This window comes from Thermobia domestica, chromosome 9 (assembly GCF_964235325.1).
Source record: "Thermobia domestica chromosome 9, izTheDome1.hap1.1, whole genome shotgun sequence".
In the NCBI taxonomy this organism is placed as follows: domain Eukaryota; kingdom Metazoa; phylum Arthropoda; class Insecta; order Zygentoma; family Lepismatidae; genus Thermobia; species Thermobia domestica.
This window is the reverse complement of record NC_137462.1, coordinates 126,953,713-126,967,342: the sequence shown is the minus strand read 5'-3', so window position 1 is coordinate 126,967,342 and position 13,630 is coordinate 126,953,713. Positions and strand designations below refer to the sequence as shown.

Genomic DNA, 13,630 nt, shown 5'->3' with positions numbered 1-13,630 from the left:
GCTAGGAATCGAACCAGGAACCCGTAGCATCAGAGCTATGCGAGGGCTCTACAACTGAGCCACAGTGACCCCAAAAATTAAGAGTAAGCCCGTGAAAGAAAAGGTCTTTTACATCCACAAAATTTACGTCATGGATAAATTTCTATTCAAGTGCATCAGATGCTGCCTTTCATTCATGAGATTATCATCTTATTTTTAAAGAATACGTACGCCAGGTGGACCCGTCTGTAGAATTCGTGCGGAACTGTTAAATTCAATTCGATTCGTTATGAATCCGCATGAGTTTGACGCATAAATATACATAGATATAGTGTGTTTTGAAACGAAACATTTTCTTGATTTCAATATTTTAATGTCTCTAAAAAGTTGCTGTCCAAAGAGATTCTTACGAACACCGTAGTTTTATTTTTTATTGAGAAATGTTTAGGAATGTTTCCCTTCAGTACAAGGAGGATTATCAGCTATATAATACGTACGTTGACATCCAGTTTTGGCTAACAAGTACCGGTAAGTAGTCGTTTACGTTTACAAATGTGTTCAGTGAAGAACTATATATAAATGTTTAGTGCAGATCAAAGTTGATTATTTTTAGATCTGCAGTAAATAAATAAATAAAAAAAATAGCCGCTATCTTTCGCCTAAGAACAAAGTTAGCAGAATTTGTGTGAATCTTAATAGTATTTTTAAAAATTAAATTAATTAGAATAATTTATATTACTAAACCTGTTACACAGAAAAGCAATTTCGTTCAAATCTATTCAACTGGCAAAATTTCAAACGTTCGGCATAACTTATTTCGGGAAACGTTTTATTTTGGAGTTTGATTAAAAGAGGGCTAAAAAAACATAACCAAATATTATTTTTCTCACTGTGAATATCAAGTACCATAGAGGACACTTTGTACAGTATAAATTTTACCTGGATCTTCCTTTATTTATTTGTATCCACGTTAAAATCTTATAAGCCGAAATTGTTACAAAATAATTAAATTTGCTGATAATAGATGCATAATTATGAATTATGAAATGCTAGAAAAGTGCAGCTCAAAGCACTAACAAACACTTGCTTATGAACAACTGAAGATAGATAATTTCAGTAAACTCTGCTTTGCGATAGTTGAGTTACAGATTTTCGCCAAATACTTGGTTTAGTTTTAACGGCTTTTCTCTGATAATCCCATTTCTTAATTTTACGCGGCTTCTCATAAATCGTATTAGTATATTTTGTAATTAATTTCTCCTACTCGTATGAATTTGGATATCAAGTCAACAGACTGCCTGGTTCGTCCGCAATCAATCCAATTTCTTAAAGGTTTTGGACAAAGTTTCAGAGCTTAAGTTTAGTGTGCAAATGCGTGAGATTTGCTTACAACAAACCGAATAGTAAGCTAACAGAAACATCGTAAAAATATAATTGTTTAATATTATTATCAAGGTTCCAGAATCACGAGCCGCTATGTTCTTTTCATTTTGATTTTATTTTCTGTTATACATTTGTTATTTAGACAAAGGACATGAATATTAGAAGCATATAATCCTCATTACGGGACAAAATAATTCTCATAACCTACTCGACGCTGTAATACAAAATCCAATTTAATAAATACGTCTACATGTTTTGGTCCCTAAACTATAGTTACTTGCAACGTACACAAGAGGTCTTCTTTCTCGAAATCCTGACTTTTCTGTAAATTTAATCCAATTTTAGGGGTAATTTTACAAATTTCAATAGTATTTATCCTCATTAAAATTGGAGTTTTCTAAAAAGATTTCGACCCATTGAAACAAATTATTTGTCCCTAGTTACTGGTATAAAGCTGGTAACTAGCTTACCTTAGTGTTTATGCCTAGAATATATTGTAATAGTGTCTAGAAATCCTTAGTATGAAACAGTCTTACTGATGGTTTGTGGGTTACATATACGTGGTACAGTAAAAAGGGTAAATATCTTTACAAACATAAGTGATAAATATGCAGAACACGTTGCAAAATGTGCACGTAACTATGCATTAAAACTTCCGACAATACAATGTGTAAAATATCCAATAACTTTCGCCTTTTGCTGAGAAAACTACATACATCTGTTAACGTGAAAAAGCGTATCCAGAGTGAATGAGCAACACTATATGTTAGTGTATGGTAGAAAAACTACTAACACAGAGGACTGTGCCTTTATTAATAAGGGAACAATGATTGGGCTCCAAAGTAATGCGCATAATTACCTTCTGCGGCCCCCATCTTCGGATGGGGGTGAAATTGCACTTAAATGTATACATATAGGCGAAGTTTAACGAAGTGGTTTTTATGCCCATACATACGTATCTTGTGGTTTGAGCACTGACACACTTATTGCACACTCTTCTGGATTGATCAATATGTTCTAATGACAAAGAATGAAAATTTTGGACTTTATAATCAATTTATTTTTTAATTCATTCAAGTACACGAAAATCATAACTACTGACAGGTAAAAAATTGGAAATACTAACGTAAAAAAGAAAGATAAAAAACTAGGCACTAGACTCACATTTTTAGTCGCCTGGCGTACGAAACTTGTTTGAGATTTGCCATATTAAATAGACTTAGATTGACATGCACTAAAAAAAAACGTCAATTCTTAACTTTTGATCCTCTATATTCCAGCCCAATTTGATGACGATGCACCTAGATTCTGTCTTCCGGACGGACAGACGGGCAGAAAGTAAATATATGAAGGAATTTTTGGTAAATCAAACTCCTTAGTAATGTCCGACACTTTAACAGGTTTGTAAGCTTCTCAGCTCAGGGAAAGGACTGTGAACTTGACAACCGACATGAAATGAAGTTTTAAAGGGGGGACTTAAAGTACAAAACGAAATTATGACATGTATTTGTTTCTGCAAGTCTGTAGCATGAAACAATGTAATTGATAGTTTGTGAGTTACATTTACGTGGTACAGTACATATCCTTACAAACATAAGTGATAAATATGCAGAATACGTTGTAAAATATTCATGTAACTATGCACTAAAACTTCCGACAATATGCACTAAAATAAGCAGTAAAAATGGTAAAATATCCAATCTCTTGATTTTTGTTGAGAAAATTCCATACATCTGTTAATGTAAAAAAAAAAAAAAAAAAACCGTCCAGTGTAAGAATGAGATGCACTACTGATGCGTAGAAAAACTATTACATGGGACTGTGCCTTTATTTATATGGAAACAATTGTTGGGTTCTAAATTCATGCACATAGTTACTGAATTTTTAAATTGCTGTATTAAAGAACTATTATTATTTATTTAATTATTTAATCTAATACTATTTTTCCGTATGACAAGTTGTTAGAAGGTAATGCTTTAATGATAAAATACTACATGCTGAGAAGTTAGTAAACTCTTGATTCATTGTTCGTTGAAGCACATGATTTGGACCTGATCTGCAGTAATTGACTCCTCCTTATACATTAGTGCTTCTCTAACTGTATGTCCGTTTTAACATGTTATCAGGGATGCAAATAACCACTCGCCCGGGGCGAGTGGTTCATCGGTGCGGGCGAGTATTTAATATCATACCGAAGGTAAGTAAATTATTTCTATTGTGGAATGTGGAGTAGTAGCTTTTATCTTGGACTAGTAAAATTTTGCTGCTTATTTGCATCCCTGTGTTAAACTATTTCGAAAGTTTTTCCATATTGTACCTAAAATTTGAAAAGAAAATCTGTAAGTGATGATACCTCAAAATTCCGGTTGTATTTTTTAAATGCGACAACCTTACACTCAAGTTCACGCAAAGCTATTTTTCCTTAATTAATCCATTAATTCCAACTTTGTGCACCAGGGGAGAATAAAAAGTCATCATGCTAGGCTCGGGTACCAATAAGAAAGTTGTGGCTTGACTCACAATACCAACTGTGTAAAACAGTTAAGACAATAGAATATTTCCAATGAAGAAAAGCTTTCCGATCCATGTTCATGTAGATTTGCTTTTAATGTTTGGCTGAGAAAGACAGGGCCGTACAGCATTTGATCCATATTCAAATACATTATTTATAGAATTTTGGTAAAATTTTCAAATTCACTGTGTACTTGGCAAAATAATACTTATTTTCTTCCACTAACTGAAAAAAAGAAGTATTTGTTTACCAAAGGCCTTACAGAATACATTTCCTCCATAAATTGATAACCCTTACCTGCAAGAAATTCACTACTTCAGAAGGAATAATTTGGAAGATGTCTATTTTGGCATTTCGATCTCAAACACGATGTACACATATCAGAATAACTTTGTCAACTTGCTTCATTAATCCACTAAAAAAAGTATATCCGATCTTAAGACGAGTCATATTCTCCGACCGAAAGATAACAAGCATTGTTTGATATTAACATGTGATTTACGCATTCTTTCCTCTATTTACATAATCCTGCAAATTCAACGTAAAATTTCAATTGATAAAGAATTATTCTAAAAGTTTAAATCAAGTCATGGTCTTCTGTGAACTCGAAGTTCTTTCTTCCACAGACTGACTTAAGTAAATGCAGTTTTGAAAAGTGGCAAATGTAAAAAATTTATTTAAAAAAAACGAAATGAAATCTTTTAGTTTAACGTCCCACGTTTACGCTCTTTAGGCTAATGAAGACAATGATTAAAGCAAGTGAATGATAATGGAAGAATTGGTGGAATGAGAAAGTGGGATGAACGGGAGTACCGAGACAAAACCCACGGACACGATGGTGTCCACCATAAACGTACTTGTCTCGGGATCGAACCAGGGACCCCACACATCAGAGATAAGCGCTATACCACTGAGCCACCGTGCCTCCAAATTTTATAAATTATGCATTTACATGCACTAACCTTCCAAACTATGAATCTTCGTTATTTCAGCTATAAATCAACTATAATGGATATCTGTTAACGCATCATATCGATATCATATTAGAAAGAAAGCATGCAAATATGCAAATATCCGAAGCTTACTTATTATGCCTATGATAGCAGTTCTATTACACTGCCTGTCACATTTTTTTTTTTTTAATTTTATTTTACTTTCTTTCAAATAGGAGTCAACTAAGACTGGCGAATGAAGAAGATGGGGGAAATGGAGAACTTCCAGTTAATGAAGCAGAAACGTATCTTCTAGAGCATATACAAACATCTTCACTTGTTATATTTACAAACATCTTCATTTCATACAAATATCTTCACAATACATAATGTATTGTATTGCTTTTGTATATTTATTTATTTACTTATTTGAAAATAAATAAATAAAATTGTATTTATGGTATTAGTGCCGTATTACTTAACACCCTGCCTAGAACAGTGTTTACATATCTATAATGCTTAGTATATACATAAAGAAACAACTAGAAGTGTGACTTTGTACACTATGTAAAGGAGATCTTTATATATATATATATATAAACTTCTTATAAGCTAAATTTTACCATGCCTATTTTTAAATATGCAGGGACACCGTGGTCGACTAATTAGAGCATTGGACTCACGTTCACGTGATCCTTGGTTCAATTCCTGGCCGGTGCTTCCCCAATTTTCTGCATCCATCCAGCGTTAGGAGATAAACTGGGAAGTCACGTAAATAAAAGGCGTGACAGTCACCAGGTTAAGAAAGCTCCTAATACGCCTGTTAGAAACAGAACGACTCACGCGCTAACTACGTGTTGGTCGCTAGGTTGGACGTAGTTCTAACGATCGCTAACAGATGGCGTAGCAGCGCCTTAGACCTACGAAAAGGGCTGTTAGGCCAAATGGTTTGGTTTGGTTTGGTCTATGCCTAAATATAGCTTAAGAATAATGACTATTTGAAAATATTAGTGTAGATGTGTTTTTAGATTTGTGTAGTAAAAAGCCATTTAGTTTGATTTTAGCGTCTATTTCATGACAGATTTCTACTGAGTTATGCATCCTTTTATGCATACTTTACTTTTCAGATATATTTTTAACGGTGCAATATCTATTACTTGAATATATTAACATAATCCTCCACTATAAACAAATCAAATAACGCAGTGTCGGCTACTAAGTTAGCCAATCTTATTTAAACATTTACTGCCTCATCTATCATTTAAACATGAGATTATGGCAAATCCTATACCAACAAGCACTATACATAACAGATCAGAAAAAAAGGAACCAGGGGTAAAAGTGAGGGGCAACGTGGGAGGACGTCGTCCCCCCATTTTCTAAGAATAGAATGGAAAAAGATAGGCACGGGAGACGACATGACATCATGCGTCCCCCTACCTTTTCAGATCCACTTTTACCCCTGAGTATATACACTATGAATTAAAAATACAACGACATCTTTTCCATTTCTTAATCTTCACCTAATTCGTCAGGATAAAAGAAATAGAAAACTGAACTATTTGAATCGAATTTATGTGTTAAGGGATCATATTTATGTTCACGCTAAAGAAAAAATCCAAGTAAATGGTGATTAGGTGGTTTGGTGGGACAACGATAAAGCAGAAAAACACGGGAATACTTCTTGAAAATTGTCGAATACGACGAGACATTATTGTCTACCATAAAAATGTATCTGATTGTACTCTACAACACAGGGACGTCCAATGGATGTCGGCAACAGCCGTCTGACATGAATGGACTATCTCCTGCCCGTCGACAATCCCCGGTATGCTGTGGACAATCTTGAGATACCAATACTATGTTCATCAGACATCAGTTGAACATGCTTCTACCACTAAATGTTGACATTATATAGGAGCTAACTATACATTCTGTGGATATACTTGGACATCTATTCACATTCAAGTGGTATCGATATGATCATCTAATAGGCATATAAGTACATTGATGAGGGGTAAGATGGCTCATCTCTGGTATGAGGTGTCTTTGGTTCTGTCTCAGGCTATGAGAGTTTAGTGGATAACATATGATGGTGAGGATAACGTGGTTTATATCTGAGAGCTTCCTCGGAAATCTCCCATTTTCTCCCACATCCCCATTCCAACAATTCGTTCATAATTATTCGCTCTCAATGATTATCCATCTCATTTAGATTAAAGGACATCGCTGTGAGAGTTAAAAAATTAACTTCCATTGCACTTCAAATGAATGAATGTCCGGGGAATATATATATATATATATATATATATATATATATATATATATATATATATATATATATATATATATATATATATATATATATATATATATATATGAACATTTAGAGGAAGTCCATGGACATACTATAGTCTATATGGATAGTCATTTAATAAATATAATAAAATTCAATAAATATCCTTGGATATCCATATGATATTCAATGAATGTTCATATTATGCCCACGGGACGTCATTCTAGTTCAAGGAACGCACCAATGCAACTACATATGGAAATTTTATGAACAAAAATTGAACCTACTTGCATATCTTGTGTCTGTCCTATGGATACCTTTATCAAGTAAATACGACATACCATGAAAGTCCATATCCATATACAGTGCATTAATTGGATATTTATTGTGCTTGGTATCCATAATAATTGATAACGGGACTTGCAGTCTACACTTACGATCCTGATTACTTCACTAAGATACTGTAGCGGAATTTTTAATTAAGTTCCATCTCAAAATATTTGATAGAGTGTCAGTTGAGTAACAAAGAAGTAGGTAAACATACAGAGCAAAAAATATGAGGAATTAATTGCTTGTACCCACTTTCAATTCTATTTTTTTATATATAAGTTTTTTCTTATATGTAAAGAGTGACATTGATCTCTAATAGTGTCTCCAACCAATCTTCCGTATTGACATATGTTCCCAATTGGCCCTTATTAGTAAAAGTGGACAAACAAGAATTACGGTACACAAATAAGCCAAATGTAGAAACTTATTTACTAGAATTTCTTGTTTATTATATTTTCTCTTTTTAATATCCACGTACTAATAACGTTTTTTTTTTTTTGTTGCTTAATGCTAAGCGTATGTATTATTTAATTTCCTTAATTACTGTTAACTAAACATAATCAGACCAAACAGGTTGAAATAATTTGGTTGCACTCTGCACTGCGTAGCGATCTTTACTGCGGCTTTGAAACTGAAAATGAGTACAAAATGAACTCAAATAATTATACAAAATATTTAGTTTAATGTTCCACAAATAGCCTTGCCATCGAGACGAGTCGAAATGAAAAATAAGGTTTTATTGTCTCGATTTTTTTCGTCTTGCCTTGATATTTTTTATAAGTTATAACTGATAACTTATAACTTGATATTTTTTCTTAATTTCATTTAGAAGTTATCAGAATTCTTCTGTGTCATGTGAGGTCCACGAAGAGGTAGTATAATAACATTCAAGCCATATTTGTTACTGGAATATATTGCTTTAAGACTTGGGCATCTATAAAAGTTGATAAATTATGTTCATTATGTTCGTACAAAATACTTTATCAATTTATATTTTTTTAATATTATGAATGATGAAACACTAAAATAGTGTTTGAGATCTAAGACTTGGGTGAACCAGTGTTGTCCACAAAATAAGGAGGCACGGTGGCTCAGTGGTGGCCTCCCAGCTGGTCTAGTGGCCTTGGGTGCACGGGGTCCCGGGTTCGATTCCCGGTGGGAGAGCCCTTGTGATTTTAACTGTCCTCGATGTTTCTGTGTTCGGTGTCCTTGTCGTTTGAAGTTATTGGAAAAGCCAGTTAAACGAGTAAAGCAAGTAAATATTAAACAAGTAAAATTAGTAATAAGTAGTTCAAGTAAGTTACTGAGGCATGTTTGGGAATTCAGTTTAAAAAAAAAAAGTGGTAGAGCAATTACCTCTGGTGTATGGGGTCCCTGTTTCGATCCCGGGTCAAGTAAGTTTGTGTAGACAATATCGTGCTCCTATATTTTCTCAAAATACTCCCATTTCCTCCGACTTTATCATTCCACCAATTCTTCTATCATCATTCATTTGCTTTAATCATCGTCTCCCTTAGTCGAAAGAACATAATCATGAGTAGGGATGCGCACGAGACGAGTCGAGACAAGATTTTCCTGACAAAATTCGAGTCGAGACACGGCTCTTCCAATAGAAAAAAATATACATTTTTCGAGTCGAGACATCACTTTTACAGTACATTTTCGAGACGAGACAGCCACAAATCTTGTCTCGAGCGCATCCCTAATCATGAGACGTTAAACTGAAAGATTTCGTTTCCTTTTGTTGTCCACGAGACTCAAGAAATTTCTCATCTCGGAAACGAGACTAGGGTTGTCACATTTCTGTCTCGTTTCGAATTCGGAAACGTACTTCTCGTTTCGTTTTGCAGCCGAGACGCGATATTATTCGTCTCGTCTCGAATTTGAAAAGGTACTTCTCATCTTGTTTTCGACTAAGAAATTTTCATCTCGCGGGCAATACTAATTTCTGTGGGGCATTTACTTCTGAAACCTACTGTCTCCAATCCATAGAAAAAGTGTGAGAACCTTTGAAGTACTCTATATAATTTATTATGGAATACAAACCACACACGATTCTAACGTACAATAAAATCCGGACCTCCAACAACGAAGGAAAATTGCTAAGCACTAAAGAAAAAAAAAGTTACATGCTCATTTTGATGATTAACAAATGTTATTGAAATATTAAAAGTAATTAAAAATAGATACTCAAAACACAACTTGCGACATCTGTTTTTGGAAGACCTGTTCCAGTACAGAATTTGATTGATTAAGCAGGCAAAATTATTTTTTTTTCCAAGACTGATAATTGAAACTATTTTTGATTGGCTTAACAGCAAAATTTTTGCTTCTTCTTCTTCTTCTTTTTAGTTACATTACTTTCATTCAGCTGGAAGTGAAGGGACTGCAGCGAAATATTTGAACACAGATACACTTGATGAATACAAATGAACTAAATTAAGATCAAGAGCATCAAGAAATCATTTTTTAAAAAAATACATGTTTCAAATATAAGTTAGTATAATGATAAGTTGAAATTTTTCGATGCTTAATTTGTAAATATGTATGTTTCTTTCACAAATTGTAAAAAAAGCATTTTTTATATAGTTACTTTTGATAAAATGGTACAAAGTGATCGCTACTTGAGTCTAATAAAAGAACCTTGACCTCACTTCCAGATGTCATTAATATACTCACCGACCACGCCCTTATCGTATGTTTTACATGGCTAAGGAAAGTTTATAAGGACATCTATCAGTATTTAAAAAAAGCAGTCTAGTAACCTATTAAGACATTTAATATTGACTAAAAGACTATATTGATATAATTATAAACAGAACAAAAACAATATCTGGGGTAATACTATTAGTGTTGCACACGAGACGAGACGAGAAATAACATATTCTTGCAGGGGCGGATACAGGACCGACTTCTGGGGGGGAGCGGTGGGTTGTCATATTGCTACTTTTAAGGGCTCTAAACTTTGGGATGGGTTTTATTTATATATATAAAATTAGAAAGTTTCCTCTTCTGTGGGGGCGATCGACCCGATCGCCCCCCCTCGGATCAGCCCCTGTATTCTTGTCTCAATTACCGGAAAGCTTTTTTCTCGTCTTATGCTGAATTATTCTCTTCTCGTTTCGTAAGTTTGTGCACAAAATTCATGCCATAATTTTCCTATTAATTTGATCTATAAGCAGGGGTAAAAGTGCGAGGGGAACGCAGGAGACGCCGTCCCCCCACTTCGAAGAAATATGTATGGCGTGCCCCCAGTTCCTAAAACATTACAATGGGGAAAGATAGGCAGAGGGAACGGTGTGAAGTCATGCTACTACCTACCGTCCCACCACCTTTTCAGATCCACTTTTACCCCTGTGTATAAGTTATTAGAATCTTTCACGTCACGAGGGGTCCACGAAGGGTGTAATATAACAACATTTAAAACATATTTATTATTGGAGAATATTGTATAATGGACTTATGTATCTTTAAACGTTGATAAACGCACTTCGTTATGTTTGCACAATCATTTTATCAATTTATGTTGTTTTTTTTTTCTCACTGTGAATCATGTAACACTAAAACAGTACTTGAGATTTAAGACTTAGGTGAATCAGTGTTGCCCGCGAAACTCAAGAAATTTTTTGTGTAGTCTCGAATTTGAAAATGCACTACTTGTCTCGACTTTCGTCTTGTTTTCGAGGTGAGAAAATTCTCGTGTCGGTGGCAACACTAAATATTGTTGTTCCATTCCTGCAAACAAAAGGAAGAAGGGGGTAGCAGGTTCAAATATTGCATTCAGATACAACAAGTGTGAAATGATTATATGATATGTGACAGTGCCTATTAGAAAGCCCAGAAACTAGGGATGCGCACGAGACGAGACGAGACAGAATTTTCCTGGCAAAATTTGAGTCGAGACACAGCTCTTCCAATAGAGAAATACCGTATACATTTTTCGAGTCGAGACATCACTTTTACAGTACATTTTCGAGACGAGACGGCCTCAAATCTTGTCTCGTGCGCATCTCTACCAGAAACCAATAGCACGTGAGTCTGCCGCAGACGTCCAAAATTGCTGTGACATAACAAAGCATAGAGAGGATGATCTGCGATAGAACGAGCTTTGAACCTTTACAACACGGTTGCAAAGCTCATGAACTGTATCCAACTGAGGGAATTCTTTGTTGTCCGATGCGTTGTACAGTATGCCGCAAAACAACAAACAGTATTGAAATTCCCGTACGGATGGCAAGCAGGTGCAATGTAGTAATAGCTGTGAGCGCCACATGTATGCTTATATTCGTTGCTCTTTTCATGCTCTCAAAATTCAAATTCTGCCTACTAAAAATACTTTGAACTCTAAAACGTTGTATCTATTTTTACCTTAATTTTGAAGAATCTTGCAATCAAAATAATAAGACTATTCATTGCTTTGGATTAATTGTTTTAACAAAAGAGACACTGACCAAAGCTTAAAACTTTACTTTATTTTAAATTATAATTTGTAACTGTTTCGGATATCTAGCATATCCTTCTTCAGACACGATCGAAATTAATGAAAATACAGACAAATATATAAATTATAATACAAATTATAATTTAAAATAAAGTAAAGTTTTAAGCTTTGGTCAGTGTCTCTTTTGTTAAATCAAAATAATGTTTCAACGGTACTGCCCAAGATTTATTAATCAGCAAGCAGATGAAATTAGTTATATCACTGATGAAATCATAGCCTATCTGCTCACCAGAGTTTAGATGTACTTTGGCACTTGAAATACTACTTTCCCATTGGCTCTAGAAATAATTTCCCAATTCTTTTATTTCGAAGATTTTCTTTCATAATTTCAGTTCAATATTTGTTTTTCAACTTTTCTAATTATACTTCACTTTTATTTGTCATTTGTTTCTAATTATACTTCACTTAATCATTTGTTCTCATTTAGCCTGATGGTCTTAACTGTGGGAGCTTAACTTAAGCCCTTCATTTGTAAATTTTTTGAGATCGCTCTAGTCTAGTATAAGCACCGTAGGCCGTATTTTCTTTCTGGACCGGTTTTATCTACGCGGTCGCAGTCGCTTGAATGCCACGGATCTGCTAGTGTCCTCATCATTTAAAGTTTGGTATGTAGACGCTACTAACAATGGTGAGGAAGCAATATGGCCTATTCTGTGGCATATTGTAATGTTATGTATTTAGATATTTAGTTTCGTAAACTTCAGATACAAACAAGCAAATGAAATTGTGGCTGTGCCTGTTACTGCGGGGGGGGGGGGAAGTACTGCGGGTCGTTGTCGAACCGAACTGCTGTGAATAAAAGGTTCCATATGACCAGAGTTGCCATAATTTTTTGATCCAAAATACGGACAAGCCTTAAAATTATGAACCATCAAAGATACGGTGAGCAAACACAGAACAAATATTTTGAAATTTCTTACCTAAAAATCACCTTTCCAGGTTACCACACAATTCTTTACTGTAATACTTAAAACACTATTGGAAACTAACTAACATGAAACTAACTATTTTTCATTGATACAAACATAATAAATCTTGACATTAAATTACGTATATTAAATCTAACCAAAAGAACTCTGGAATGGAAAAATGAGACACTTCTTAAAAACGTAACCTACTTTATTAGTAAAAGTTATAGGCCCTATGATGAAAACACAATTCTTTTCACCGGAAATTTTAGCGATTCCGTACTCGGAAATTTTCGAGCAGCACCAAAAACTGTCAAATACGGACATTTTCCTATTTCATGCTTTGTACGATACGGACACGGACACGGACCCAAAAATACAAACAGTCCGTACAAAATACGAACATATGGCAACCCTACATATGACACAAGGTAAATAGACACTGTCCAACTGCCGCACATCGATTTTTCAGACTACTGCGGTTGAATATTGCACCACTTTGAATAAATACTCATTTGACCCAATATAGTTAGGAAACGCGGCAGTTGCGCAACTGTGTAGATAAAACAGGCCTTAATGAAACACCGTTTGGTTCCGTATACATGTTCGCTTGTTTATGTATTATTAGTGATATTCAGCACCGAATCTATATGAGACATAGATTTACAGCTTAAGATGCAATCCCAACCGTAATGTGTTCAAGTTTCAATGCTCTTCCATCAAGAATCGAAGCCAGGACACTCCAAAGGCGTACGTGTTAGCCTTTAGACCCATAAGGAAGGCATTATA

At 34.5% G+C, this 13,630-nt stretch overlaps 1 protein-coding gene across 2 annotated transcripts in view; it reads left to right on the top strand.

Moving 5' to 3' along the window:
• Positions 1 to 5,260, top strand: part of LOC145695002 (uncharacterized) — a 48,119-nt gene extending 42,859 nt beyond the window's left edge. For both annotated transcript variants that reach the window (XM_081771829.1, XM_081771830.1), the window contains exon 3: positions 5,043 to 5,260. The gene's annotated coding sequence lies outside the window, so the exon portion shown is untranslated. The remainder of the gene's footprint in view (positions 1 to 5,042) is intronic.
• The last annotated feature ends 8,370 nt before the right edge of the window (positions 5,261 to 13,630 follow it).